At 28.7% G+C, this 13,586-nt stretch overlaps 1 protein-coding gene across 3 annotated transcripts in view; it reads right to left on the minus strand.

Moving 5' to 3' along the window:
- The window catches only part of LOC107440714 (uncharacterized), a 147,382-nt gene that overhangs the window by 45,374 nt on the left and 88,422 nt on the right, over positions 1-13,586 (minus strand). The gene's annotated exons all lie outside the window — the stretch shown is intronic.

Here is a 13,586-nt window from a genome sequence, read left to right on the forward strand (position 1 = left end):
CTCTGAATAAACATACCTTTTTTTCAACGGAATCGAATTTCTGACGGTCAAAATATAGAGGGTAGCTACATTCTGGGGCCCCAATAGTTTGGTCAGAAGAGCGGTGGAACTAAAATATCGTTTCCTGTTTCTACATGTTTTGAAAATTATTTATATATATTTTATAATTTAAAAGTAAAAGGAATAAATAATTCAATCGAAACATTAAAAACTAAAACGTAACACAGAAATTTTTACTTCGTAAAATTAAATACTTTTCTTAAACGAGAAAGGCATAAAACCCTGTTTAGAGCGTTCTTTTCTATGTTTTATCAATTATTTTTATAAAGTTTATAGTTAACTAAAAAAAGGAACAAATATTTTAAATCAAAACTTAAAAACTAGGACATAATATACTGATTTTCGATATCGTTTATTCGTACTTTTTGAGAAGACCTTCAAAAGAATAAAAACTAAAATATCATTTTTCTGTCTCTCCATGTTATAAAAATTATTTCGATACATTTTATTATCTAAAAAATAAAAGGAGGGAACTAATAAAAATATTAGAAAGGAAGGATTTAATAGAAAACCTAAAAGCCAGAACGTAATATATTAATTTTTACTAAAAAATCTAATTTAAAACTTAAAGCACGCAACTTTAAAAGAATAAAAAATACAATAGTGTTTATCACTTTTTTTTTATTGATTCATAAATTAAAAAGAATATTTTATAAATTAATAATAAATAAGTTATATTAAACTATTATAGTTTAATACTTTTTGAAAAGAAAGACCGTTAAAAGGATAAACTCTGAAACAAAATTTTTCTGTATCGCTATGAATTTTAACACTTATTTCTATTTGTTTTATAAATTAAAACTGAAATGAAACAAAACTTAAAAAGTAGAACGTAATGCACATTTTTAGTTTTTATATTATTTATTTCTATTATTCTAATTTAATGGTTTCGAAAAAGAAAAGCATATACTTTTAAAAGAATGAAAAGTAAATTACCGCAATAATACATTTTTAAATAAATACACATACCTTTAAGAGAGTGAACATTAAAGATATCATTTTTTTGAGTTTCTACAAAACTTTCACTCAATCCGCTTTCTATTCCGGATCCTTTTTGTATACAGGAGAGCTCGATAACCTCACTATCGCATGATAAATTTTTAGATTTACCTGATGATTTCGTATCAGGTTTCTCACGGTTTGTTTTTCGTTTGCAATAGCAGCTGCATGGTAGAATAGTTGCCAAGACATTAAATAAAATAGAGCATAGAGTCATGAAGCTGTTAAATACAAGATCCAAATAGTGAGACAAAAAGGTTTCTGATATGGAGTTACAGGAAGTAACTGAAGGCTGTGGAGAGTGATAAAAAGCTTTTAAGATAGCAAAGTATGAAGAAGAATTAATTTCAATTTTTGAGGGATTAAGAAACATTTAGAAATATTAAAGGTTATGAATAAAGTCTTTTTAAGACAAATAAATGATTATTTTAAAAAAATAAATGAAAAACTAGCATTCCAAATTAAAAGTAAGAATACCGTCTAAATAAATATTACACCTTCAAACTTTGCATTGATTTACTAAAAATAAGTCCTATTAAACCCTATTATTGTCGATAATGTATTACAATAAAAATTGCAGAAAATTCGATCACTATCATAAAATTAAAACAATAAAAAAAAAACTTTAAAAAAATTAACGAAAAAAATAGCATTTGAAATAAAAAATAAAAATACTGCGGGAATAAATATTACGCCTTCAAACTTTGCATTAATTTAATAAAAATAAGTCTTATTAAATTTATTATAGTCAATAATGGACTAGAATAAAAAATATTGTCAAAAATTCGATGACTATCATAACATTAAAACAATAAACCAGAGGATAGGATAACGTAAATAAATAATTATGTTAAACAAAAGTTAGCATTTATTGAGAAATGTTTGAAAATGTGAAATGAGTCTTAAAAAAATAAGAAAAAATGACTTTTATTGTTATAGGGTGCAAATCCAATTCGAGCAAATCCGTGGCTAAAAATCTCTGCAAAACGGGCAAATCCTTTTTCTCCCTTTTTTTAAATAAATGTTAATTTTCTAAAATCATTAAAATTGTATAATCAAATATCAGCCTTATTAATTATACACTTTTAATTATCTAGAATAGCATTATTACCTTGAGCACATCCATTTTCGGGTCAATCCAAGGTAATTAACAAATCAAACGTGCTTCAGTAGTTCAGTGAGAACGCGCCATAAAAGATCTCTCTATTTACGCTTCTAACTCTATTTCCGTTTCCACATTTTGTAATCTGGCAATCTTACGAAAATATTTTAAACCATTTTGAAAGATTCCGGTACGTGTAATTTTATTTGTATTCGCTACTCGCTTTACAGATTTGGTTTTGTGTTTTGTTTTGTATTTTCTGTTTTTTACTTGATATGTTTTATTTCGTAAACTTTTCATTATTTTGTTGTTTGTATATATATATATATATATATATATATATATATATATATATATATATATATATATATATATATATATATATATATATATATATATATATATATATATATATATATATATATATATATATATATATATATATATCATATGTGCCATGTTAATTCTAACCATTCTATAATTATCAGAAAATTTCTGCATTTCATACTTTTAGTTTTCCAAGCAACTTTACCTTTGTTATGAGTCTTCTTCTTTGAAGTTAACTTCTACTGTTAGCCGTGGATTTAACCCCTCTACTGTTGATTCAGCTCTAACTAGACCAAAACGCCCCTCTTTTTCTAATCCTTACATTGAACTTGTTACTTTATCGCTACAGCACTTTAAACAAACTAAAATTTTCGATACTTATAATCGAATTATTAATTTAAATCAGATTAATAAGGAGCATCAAAATATTTTTAAAAATCTAATTTGAATCGATTCCGAGTCATTTACACTTGGTCTACCATCAATTAAAATAATTAAAGTATTGTGTTTAAATCATAATGTAACACGGTTGAATTACTTTTATTCATTATCTACACTATATGACCAAAACTATCCGAACAAGCGGTTGTTATGGTGGAAGCATAATGGTGTGGGATGTTTCTCGTGGTTTCGCCTGGGTCCGTTAGTTCCTGTGGTTGGAAACATAAACCCTGAGATGTCTGGTGAACATTCTGGACAATGCTGCAATCCCAACTCTGTGGCAATATTTCGGCCCATTTCTCTTCCAGCAGGATAACAGCTCCATTCACAAATCGAGGCTTGCACTAAAGTGGTTTGACGAAAAGGGTGTTCAAAAACTGGCCTTCTTAAAGTCCCGATCTAAATTCCATAGAATACTTTTGGGACGAATTAGAGCGCAGATTACGTAGTCAGCCAAATCGACTATCCTCACTGCAAGCACTCACTTCAGCTGTCATGGAAGTCGATTCCTAAGGCCACCTATCAAAAACTGGTGGAAAGATTTCCCAGACGTGTGCATACTGTCATCGATGCAAAAGAGGAACAAACATCATATTAATATGTGCCTCTGCACACTGAGTCCATAACACTGGGTGTCAGTGTACTTTTGGCTAGATAGTGTAGCTTATGTAAAATCTCAATATTCTCCACACTGTAGTTGTGTACTATCTCTCCGAATATGATGTTGTGTTGAACAATTTAAAAAAAATTATGTGAAGGAATACATTAACACCAAATCGAGCTTTCCTATATAATTTAAAGGCTGCTAAAAATGAATCATTTATAATGGAGACTCTCGTGCATTCACATCAAGCGAGAATTATTTTCCGAAAACAGCAATGTTGACACTCTCTTGATTTCGCACGTAGCTTGTTGGTGATAGAGAATGAGTTGGCAAGAGTTAGGCTGCTATATATCAACAGTTCGCATTTAAAATATGTATGTAGGTTTTTAGTTGTGTAATAAGGATAATTTAATTCTTAAATCTCTGTGAGCTGTATTAAATGATTTTATAATTTCTACCCATTCTGTTAAGTCTAGTTCGAATTCGTCTTAATACGTTCTCTGTGCAGTTTGCATTACAAACTAATTTTATTTTAAGAAATAATGCTAAAGAGCTAACAATTAAAATAAGTTGCGCAATTAATAGCTATAAAAATAAATTTACAAAGGATAACTAACAAAAACAAACAAACTAGCAATTAATAATTAGCAAAAAAAAAAAAAAAAAACAAGTTAACAAGGAATCACAAAAAATAACAATAATGTAAAAAAAACTAACAATTAATAACTATAAAAAACAAGCTGACAATTAATAAATAGCAACAAAAAAAAATAACGGTTAACTTGTAATTAATCCCATCCCTTAATAAACGTATTATTGTTTTTGTAGTACACGTTCTTTTATTTCTCATTCAAAATTATTATCCTAAACTATTTTACACAGTGGTATAGGTAATATATGTAAATAAAACATATAGGTAAATAAAACAAATTTTAAACTTATTGTTTTCTTTGTGTGCCGTCAAATTTCAAAATCGTTAAAAGTGTACCGCGACAAAAAAAAAATAAATAAATAAATAAAAGTTGAGAATCATTGGTATAGAGAAATAATTAGTGGAACACCACTTTGGTGTAAAGTAGCTGCCACCATTTTTGGTGTAAAGAACGCTAAAAAAATTTTCAGTGCAATTATTACTGGAAATAAGATAAATATTAATTTTTATAAATAAATTTGATGTTATAAGAATATTTATAAGAATAATTATCCTAAGTTTTTTTCTTTCTTTCAAGATCAATGACCATGATAAGTACAATAAAAGGTCAACATAATATAAGTTTCTTATTGTTACACACCATCATCAAAAGACTTCCGAATATGCATAGAAGCGGCTAAATTACGAGGTAGACAATAGATAAGAATATAAATTGAATTCATTGTTTTTTTTTACTTATTATTTCTGTTAGAAAACAAAAGGTCTCAGATTATTCTTTCTAATCTAACTCAAAATAAACAAGATATGCAAACTAGAGTCACGATCAGTGGCTAACATTGAAGAGAAATTTTATATATATATATATATATATATATATATATATATATATATATATATATATATATATATATATATATATATATATATATATATATATATGGATGGAGTGTTTTTTGATATTAACAATTCCGGTAAAAATTATAGCTTCGATACAACTATAATTTTTAGCTGACTTTTCTTTCATTATAGGATAGAAATTTTGCAGCGTGTTTTAAACCATAATCTTATTTAAATTTACTGCAACCTAAAAAAGCTTTTAGGTCAAATCATGTTATCGTGCCTCTTAAACTTGATCACACACTATCATTATTCAACTTGAACGGGTACATGTTTCAGTTTAATACTTTGCAGCATATTCGCACCGTATTGTGGAACCAATATTCTTGAGAGTGTAGTATCGTAAGGATTAGGTTGAATATAGAGTTCAATAGAGAGAAGTTTAATATAGAGTGCCGGGAAAGGCTGCACTGCTCTAAAAGCGTTAACTATCGGGTTGCTTGGAAAGCAATTTCGTTTTTTCCCAAGAATTACTATTTTTTTATAGTAAACTTCATACTTAAGCCGCATAATCATAATATATTTTGAAAGCTATATATATGTAACATAAAAAGCTTCAATTAATCTTTTTATGTTATTCCTCTTCTGTAAATCCTTTTCTTAATTTATTACTCAAAATGAAAGGCTTTCTCACACTTTTAAATTCACATCCTGTCTATTAATCGATTTTTGGTTCAAGTATGCATTAATTAAATTCAAGACATTTTCCCCTTCGCTCTTTGTGGGAATCGTGCGACCTATTTGATAAATTAATTACAATTACTAAGATTTCCCTTATTCTCTAAAACGGATTTTTTTTGCAAGATTTTTCGTAACTTTTATTGAGCAACATGATGAATTTGTGTCACTCTCTCTAATTTCCATAATAATTAATTAAAACTAATTTGCTCTTTATAAAATCCTGTGCCTGCTTGTTCTGCTCACACGACTGCCACCTTTGTATGTATATATATATATATATATATATATATATATATATATATATAATAAATAAATAAATACAAGAAAACACGAAGAAAGTTAAGAAAAACAATAAGTTTCATTTATTGCGCTTAAGCAGCAAGTAAACAGAACTCATTAGATAAGTTCAAAATGAAGAATAAAACAAAGAAAAATAATAGACATATGGAAAAAAAAGGGGGGGGGGAATAGTAAGTAAAAAAATAACAAACAACAGTTTTAAAAAAAAAAGGATGAAATTTTATTTAAAAAACAGGAAAAAAACCGGAAAAAAAGAAGAAGAAAAAGATATAATCTTTTCTTCAGCCCACACGATTATATCCGCAAAACAGAGTGCTTTCTGATATTATATCAATAAAGCCAAAGCAAAATAGTGCACAATAGCACAAAGCACAATAGTGTGAGGAGCACTCAAAATTTTTTTTTTATATAAAAATAACAACAAATAAAATAGATCACAAAAAGTAAAAATAAATAAAAATAACATGTAAATACAGAAAATAAAATAAAAGAAAAAACATTAAAAGGGAACTATAAAGCGAGTAGCAAAATCAAATCAACTTACATTGACAGAAAGTTTTTCAAGAATGATTTAAAAATGTTTTCGCAGATAGATTGCCAGATTCTTCATTTTGATATATATATATATATATATATATATATATATATATATATATATATATATATATATATATATATATATATATATATATATATATATATATATATATATTCTTTTAAACAAGTGATTCGTTTTAAACAAGACAGGACCAAAAAATTTCTTCAAATTTAAAGTCTTTAAAATAATTTAAAATTTTTTTGTATACTTCTTTAGTTACACTTATTAATATCTTACAGACAGCAGTGTAGTTTATTGAGTGTTGCTCGAGGAAAAAATAAAATAGAAATTCACAAAATCTTGAATGCCAGGAAAATGACATATTAGCTAAGAAGTTTAAAAAACAGTCATTTTAAGTTAATAGTAAGTAACTCAACTTAAGCCTTTTATGTTAGAAGGACCATAAATTGCTTAAATTAATTCTTTTCATCCACTGTAGAAAGAATCAAAAAAATTTTTGTTGCTGATGTGTACAGAATAAAATCGTTTTTAATAATCAATCATTAGATAAATAAATAAATATCTTTGATTACATCCAAGCATATTACAATCATACATAAACTAGGAATTAGGTTAATATTTGCTTTCTCTCTTTACAGTATTAGCAGTTAAAAAAAATTTCTGGTAACACCTCAATGTCCTGGCATTCATAAGCCAGGAAAATGACAGCCAGAATAATGACAAATTCGTCATTTTATAGTATATAACAAGGGTGGCCAAGCTCTTTGATAGTCGAGCCATTTTTCAAAATTTGACATTTTTCGCGAGCCGCAATTAAATACGTAATTAAAAGGTATGCAAAAAAGGTATTAAAAATTTCTTGTAAACACAAATTATATTTATTGAAAACATATAAATAAAAGTACAAAATTGTGTATTGAATTTAAATATTAAAAATTGAACACATTTATTTTACTTCTCTTGACAATTCCTTAAAATTTGGTGAAAAATAGGTGACAGCACTTCTCAGTAATTCTTTGAGATGCTGGTTAGTTAATACTGATCGGTGTTTGGATTTCACGAATTTAAAAGTGGAATAAAATGATTCACACCAGAACATTGTTCTGAATATTGAAATAATTAGACAAGCAACTTTTTTTAATTCAGGATACTTCGATTCTGGTACAAATTTCCAAAATTCAGTAATCGACCTTGACTTATATTTTAATTGTAGAGCTTGATCGTCTTGCATCTCTATTAATTCTAATTCTTCAGATGCTTTTTGGGTCATAATTATATTGGAAATGGAAAACTCACCTTGAATAGTGTTAATTTCAAATAGAAAAATATTAAAATATAATAGCACAAAAATGAAAAGGAAACTCGGGTACATTTACCGAGAGTCACAAATAATCTTTCAAAGAGCCGCATGTGGCTCGCGAGCCGCAGGTTGGCCACCCCTGGTATATAACTTTACTTTAATTTAATATTTTGGCCTAAGACGTTTATATTCTGCAGAAAACAACAGAATTTCTTAAAATAACTCAGATAAATCTATGTAGTTTATGTTATTAATGATTTCAAGAAGGCAGGAAAATGACAGCACAAAAACCTACTCACCTTGAAAAAGTTTTTGAAATAGATTTTGAGCCAGAAAATTGGTTCTTTATTCATGCAACAAGACATGTTCATATAAGAGGGTATCTAATCAATCTATTAACATAAGATACTGATTGCTGGCTTAATCTATTTTGGTTATAAACCACTAAACAAAAGTAGTCAGGAAAATGACAGATTTTCTTGGGACAAACAAATTATTGACAGCAAAAATTATTTTTAACGAAGATTCTGTAAATAATACCCTCTGCGTATATTCTAGAAATGCTTACACCGGTTGAGATAAAAAAAATTAGATATTGAAAAATTTATGGGAAGTTTTGAAGCTAGTTATTATTGGAAACATTGTTAGTGACATGCTAGAAACATGAAATTTTGAAGTTCAATTAAATTTTTTAACTATACAAAACAGTCAATACTAGTTTAAAGTCATTTTAAAATGCTAACAGCAATGCTATTTCTTAATTTTTTTTAAAAAAAAAGTTCTTTTAGTATTATAGTATTAGATCTTGGAGCAAGGGACAGTGAATTGTTCTATTTCGTTAGAATCACCCATATATTAATATAGCAAGGCTTGTTTTGATTGGTGTCCTTTCAAATACGGAAAGTGAAAGGCATTTTACTTTTTGCACTTTTTTTTAAACTTCTTTGTTGTACAGGTAAAACTACTGTTGAAGCAAGAAAAAATTACCCGATGCGTATGGAGAAGACGTAATGGCAGTACGCCAGTGTCAAAACTGATTTGCAAAATTTCGGTTACGAAGCACGATAATGCACCACTAATGAAGACGCAATAAAGGCATTAATTGATCCAAACAGGCATGTTTTAACGGGGGGGGGGGATATTGAATTGTCGCGTTGACGTCAGTGATTTGCTTCTATACGTCAAAAAAATTATCAATTTTTGAAGAGCGTCATCATTCACGAATAAAAATAGATTGTCCATAACAATGTTGCGGTCGCTACAAAATTACATAATTCTTTAGACGGTAAAACCTGTACTATTAAATAAGGAGGTCAAACATTACCCGGATTAGTTTTTTGCCAGCTAAGAACAAAACTCTTTTGCGCGCGGAATCATGCTACTGCCAGAAAAAGGGCAAAATGTACTGAATCAGAATCGACAATATATGATTCAATGAAATATTTATTCACTATAAGAAGATCTCCTTTCATTTATTTTCATTAGAAAAAAATTAATTTTCGAACTACCTAATACGTCATTAGCATACTCTAGATAAGCTAATGAAATGATGTAACAAACTTCGTTTAAAGTAGGTAGGTACTTTACTTACGTCGCATTAGAGCTGCACAATGGGCTATAGGCGACAGTCTGGGAAACATCCCTGAGGATGATCCGAAGACATGCCATCACAATTTTGATCCTCTGAAGAGAGGATAGCTTCCCTGCTTTGGTAGTCCAACGACCTGCACGCGAAGTTGAGCACTTTACGGTAGTACAGTTTAAGGAAGATCGATACCGCGCACCCTCAATCCCTACGCAGGCGGATCAAAGTGGTCACCAATCAGCTAACTGACCGCAGCCAGTAATGCTTGACTTTGGTGTTCTATTGGGAACCGTGTCCTTACGATCAGCGGGAATAGTGTGAGATGGAAAACTGTGATAGAGGCCCTATGCTCCAATTCGGAGTGAAGAGAAATATGTAAATAATTGTCCGTCAGATTTACTCTAAGACCAATGAAGGTTTATTAGATATCCACAGCGGGACACTTCATCTAAATGGAAAAGCTGATTACTTGTGGAAAAGGGTTATCGCATGGGATGGAGAAGGGGCCTCACATCTCTAGCCCAGTGCACTACAAGCTGTCGCTCATTGAAAATGTTATCTTTTGAATTTTTTTTTTCAGTTTAAATTTAATTGTTTTTAAAAAAAAGGTTTACAGGGGTTGTTTTAAGGAAATTTCTGCCTTAACAATCCATTGAAATTTAATTATAATTTATTGAATTCAAATCGCAAGTAAAAATAATTATTCAGATATTCTTTTTTCTTTAATTAAAATCCCTTAAATTTAATTATTTAAATCATTTTCAGAAATTATATAAGTGAGATAGAGACTTTTCATGACCAGGTATTTGAATTTGTGTCAATGTTTCTGAAAGAAATCAAGGTAAGTAATTCTGTTTTCCTCTTGTCTTCGTACTTCAATTCTTGCTCAAATAACTAATACAATTTATTTTACACAAGGATTATAATTTAATTTAAAACTTGTCTATTTTTCACGAATAAATAAAACTCTCTTCACTTCTTGGGTAACAGAAAATTTCACGATTTCTCTACTTTTCAATGTTAAATAAAACATTTTTAAAAATTACTTAATTTATCTCCTGTTGACGTTGTAGAGATGCAAAAAGTACATTAGCACTTAAGCTAAGTTAAAAAATTTCTTATGTGACAACCACGAAAGTTTTAAAAAATATTGCCAATGCATTATTTCATATTAAAATGTAACTAACTATATTATTACTATAATTTGTGACTATTATTATATTTTGGTGATACGATTATTTTTGTTCACCAAAGTAAATTAAGAAGAAAAAAAAATCGAGTTGCAAATTTTGTATTTTTGAGAGAAAAAAGCTCACGTGTAGGGGAAGGAGAGTTTAGGAGGTTAATGTAAGTACTTCAGCACAAAATAGCAAATTTCAAAGCTACTCTACTTTTCATCAATAAATAAAACTTTCTAGAGTACTTCAGCTCTAGTGTAAAATAACAAATTACAAACTTATCTAATTTTCAACATTAAATAAAACTTTTTAAAAAACTCTAGAAAAAACGGATAGTACTTAAATTTTGTTTATAATTGAATTGATATTGATTTTTTAAAATTTTAATTTCAAAGCACTTGATTGATTTCCAATACCATAGATTCAAAACAAATTATAGTAATAGTAAATAAAACTTGAAGCACGCAATGCTACAATCATGCCATCGGTCACGTTATTGTAGCGCCTTAACTTCAAGACCCTTTCCTGGCCCACAACGGGCTGTTGCGGGAATGCTTCACTTCACTACTAAAATACAAAAGTTTAAAAGCCACTTAATAACAAATATTTTGTTATCGAAATATATATTTATTTTAATCTAATTCGTGGTTTTAAAATTCGATTTATTTAGATTATTTTTGATAATTATTTTCTGTTGCTAATTGATTAGATATGAGAGGAATGGAATGAAGGATATTATCAGATATTTCAAAAGTATAAAACTTGTGCATCCAATGAAAAACTGAGTATTTGAGTTATTGCTTTCGAAAGTCGTTATTTTAAATTCGATTTCTCAAGCACATTTCAACCGATTTCACTCTAATTTTGTATTTTATCATGTAAAATACATACATTAAAACGAAGTAAAGAATGTATACCTTACAATAATAATAAGTTCGTTTAAAAAGTTTTCAAGATATAGGGAATTACGCAAAAAGTAAAATTAACATCACGGGGCCCAAACTTTGGATCGCTCTCCTGACTAAACTATGGGGAGCCTATTTCCCAGATTGCGGCAACCCTCCATATTTTGGTGGCCAATAGTCCGAATTCGTTGAAAAAACGGTATGTTTATTCAGAGAAAAAACGTTTTTGTGTTTAATTTCTCAACTTTAAACATAATCTGCTCTAATTAATTAGCATATTTGAGGTTACCCCTTCGAATCATTAAGATTGAGTCATAGAATGTCATTAGATCAAAAGTAATTCAGAATAGTCCTTTTTTTGCGTATTGTACATAAAGTCACATACACACAGAAAGGAAAAAAATAAAGCATGATGATCGCCCGATTCTTATTCATAGCGCGGCGAAAAGAAAAGCACTATTTTATTCTATGTTATATTGTTAAAAAAAAAAGTTGCCAGTTTTTATAATTGACAGAAAAATAGTCGTTTTTGCCTATATTTTAGCGAAAATAGTAGCCTTTTTAGTTGCCAATGACAGCTCTAAAATTAGGTTACTTCCAAATTTCCAGTTTCACTTTGTCCCCTCCATATAAAAACAGGGACAAAATATTAGCTTGAACCTTACGGACAATATATATTTAATTCAATATAAATTGTTTTGATAATTATTATGTTATAAATAAATTAAAATGATTTAAAATTAACGTCCATCGTACTCGTGACAAAACGTTGTTAATGAAAAGAACTAAACTTTTAAACGTAAATGCAATATAAAATTACATTATTCTAGAAAATACACATTCAAAAAATATATAACTTATAAAAAAAAGGATATTATGAATCAAATTTATGATGAAAAATAATCTAATTTGGAATATCATAAGATTCGTCACGCACGAGTACCCTGACCCAAAATCATTATGCAAGATCCTTCCGCAGTTTGATTGAAAAATTCCAAAGCAACAAATCATTTTCAAAACAAAATAATTTTTTTATAAACATAAGATAGGATATTTTTATTTTGGCCTTGGCTTGTTTCTTTTTTTTTTTTTTTTTTTTTTAAAGAAGCTTTGAGAAGTTCAATACTCCTTAACTTTTTACTTATTCAGAGAAATAAAAAACAAAATTATGGACACAAAAGTTTTAAAAATTAAAGGATTCTAATTTCAGACATTATGCAAAGATATTGAATGATGGAAGTTTTACTGACAATTTTATAGTTTATCAGAAAGTTTATAAAATTTGAGGTCGTTTCTAAAAAAATGTCTCTATTTCAAACAAGCTTCAACATTTCCTTGGTGATAACTGCAACGAAACCATCCCTTATTGCTGACAGATAGGAAAATTCTTGGTTTTAAATATCATAGTGAACAGAATAAAAACAGTGAAATACAATAAAAGAAATGAAATAAAAATGAGAGATAAATAGCAGGTGGAAAATCTGCAGGTGGTAGTTTTTATATTGTAAAAGCCTGGCAATACCCTCGTTTTAAACAATATTTCTCGTTTATATTACTTATAAAAATTAAATCTGATATTAATATAATTAGTAATAGCTTGAATGAGTGTGGATAAGAATATACTCTTAATAAACGTCCCTTAAACACTTTTATCTATATTACTAACATTTTTATCAATATCTACTTACTTTTCATTAAGAGTCTTTTATTATAAATTCAAGATACACTATCTGGTAAAAAGTATCCGGATACCAGGTTGCTATGGTGATGTGGGGGTGTTTCTCTTGGTTTGGACTGGCTCCGTTAGTTGCTGTAGTTGGGAATATGAACTCCGAGATGTATGGTGAACATTCTGGACAATGCTGCACTCCCAACTCTATGGCAGTATTTCGGCCCATTTCGGCTTGCACGGACATGGTTTGACGAAATGGGTGTTCAAAAACTGGACTGGCCTTCTCAGAGCTCCGGTTTAAATCCCAAAGAACACCTTTAGGGC

The sequence above is a fragment of the Parasteatoda tepidariorum genome, chromosome 12, assembly GCF_982258835.1.
Source record: "Parasteatoda tepidariorum strain Cologne lab strain chromosome 12, Ptep-v5.0, whole genome shotgun sequence".
Classification (NCBI taxonomy): Eukaryota; Metazoa; Arthropoda; class Arachnida; order Araneae; family Theridiidae; genus Parasteatoda; species Parasteatoda tepidariorum.